The 2196-nt window shown below is 39.5% G+C and overlaps 1 pseudogene; it reads left to right on the top strand.

Annotated features, from left to right (window-relative positions):
* The first annotated feature begins 1051 nt into the window (after positions 1 to 1051).
* LOC125085188 (ribosome biogenesis protein NSA2 homolog) lies at positions 1052 to 1832 on the top strand (annotated as a pseudogene).
* The last annotated feature ends 364 nt before the right edge of the window (positions 1833 to 2196 follow it).

Genomic DNA, 2196 nt, shown 5'->3' with positions numbered 1-2196 from the left:
AAACCAAATCAAATCAAACATTCAGTTTCGGAGTCTTACCAGTTTCTCAGTAACACTTCCAAGTGCTTACTAGCTACTGAGGGCTAATGGCTTCAACCGTGTAGCACACCCTAGAAACAAGATTTAATGCATCTGTTGCCTTTTATTTCAATAGTTCCCTAAACTAGCAATAGTTTATGCACACTGTTATCTTTATTTGTCTGTATGGTGGAGATGATCCTCAATTCTACCACTGACTGCCTCCCACAGTGTGGAGAAGTTATCTTGATAGGACTGGCTTCCAGAATAGCAGTTAGGCCATGTCTGCTAATCTTTGATGGCTGGGTACCAAGAGTTCTCATGGTTGGTGTGGCTTTCTCTCTTGGACTTTTCCCCTGTGTTTTCTGCTCTTCTGCTTCTAGAATAAAGTGACCCAGGACCCAGCTCCTTAATGCAGACCAGCCATCATGAGCTTTCAGCTGTTCAGATAGCCTGGGGAGAATTTCAACTTAAAATAAACTTACTTCTTTCATCATGCAAACCACTTGGCAGTAAGAAGAGGGCGCTAAAAGAAGGTAGAAGCTCCACTTGGTGCTTGAGCTCAGATCATCTGTGAATGTTGTCTTCCAGTAAGTTCCAAATAGGGCAGTTAGTAGGTAGTCAACCCCAAAAAAGGGAGGAACTAGTTTATCATGTTTGCCTCTTGTGACTATCTCCTTCTCAAGAACTTTATAGAGCTGGAGTGGTTAGGCTCAGCAATCCTAGATTTCCTAGCTAAGTACCACTTGATTATAGCCCAATGCTACACATATTTCTAATAATTACCATTTTACTTTAATCTTGAGTTACACTGTCATCTTTGTGATAATGACCCTGGAGAATAAGGATGGACTCTTTTTATCAACTGATAAATACGTGATACTTGGTGCAGGATTGTCTTTATCAAGACAGTGATACTGGTTTCTTTCCTGTCATGGCTTGCAAGGAATCAGCTCATGGATCTGGGAGACCCAAAAATCGAGAGCGTCTTTGCACCCTGGCAGCTGTACCCAATGGCTCTGCGGCCGTCATCATGTCGCAAAATGAATATATTGAGTTACACCGGAAGCACTATGGCTATTGTTTGGGTTACCATGAGAAAAAGAGAAAGAAATAAGTTTGAGAGAGGCTCATGAACATTCAAAGAAGGCAAAGAAGATGAGTGGTGTGAAAGCTAAGCTCTACCATAAACAGCGCCATGCTGAGAAAATACAAATGAAAACGACAATCAAGATGCATGAAAAGAGAAACACCAAACAAAAGAATGATGAAAAGACTCCAAAAGGAGCAGTACCTGCCTGTCTACTGGACAGGGAGAGAGACGCAAGCTAAAGTATTTTCTAATATAATTAAACAAAAATGAAAAGAGAAAGAGGGAAAATGGGAAGTTCCTTTACCCAAAGTTTGTGCCCAGGGAGAAACAGAAGTATTAAAAGTTATTCAAACAGGAAGGAGAAAGAAGAAAGCATGGAAGAGGATGGTCACTAAAGTCTGCTTTGTTGGAGACAGCTTTACTTGAAAACCACCTAAACAGGAAAGTTCCAAAAAGCCAATAGGCTTATGTTTCAAAAAGGCCCATGAACACATCCTGAATTGAAACCACCTTTTGCCTGCCAATACTTGGTGTAAAAGAGAATCCTTCATCCCCACTATATACAACTTTGGGTGTTACTACCAAAAGTACTGTAATTGAGGTGAATGTGAGTGAGTTGGGCCTGGTGACACAAGGAGGCGAAGTTATTTGGGAAAAATATGCCCAGGTTACCAACAATGCTGAAAATGATGGATGCATAAATGCAGTCCTGCTGGTTTGACAGCGGTTTCAAATAAGTAATTCCTTATAATTACTGAAGCCTACACACCAATCAGGAAGACTACCATTACTGTGGTGGTTCTGAATACTAGCAAACAGCCTTACGTATCTGCAGTCATTAGGAGAAATATTTATTTTATTGTGAAAAACATTAAAATAGACTTTTATTAAAATAGAAAAAGACAATGATATTAATTGTAGTGACAAATTTAAGGTTGAGAGAAGGAATTAATGTGAATATAAATAGATAATATTTCAAGCTTAAGCCAGAGTCAAAAAGGTCCCTTTAGAGGTCACATTTGATTTACGAATATCTCATAACATTGAATGAGGTTGTACAGTTCCTCATTCCACATCACTCTAAG

Source organism: Lutra lutra, chromosome 14 (assembly GCF_902655055.1).
Source record: "Lutra lutra chromosome 14, mLutLut1.2, whole genome shotgun sequence".
Classification (NCBI taxonomy): Eukaryota; Metazoa; Chordata; class Mammalia; order Carnivora; family Mustelidae; genus Lutra; species Lutra lutra.
Note: the sequence above shows the minus strand (reverse complement) of the source record. Positions and strands in the feature narration are given on the sequence as shown.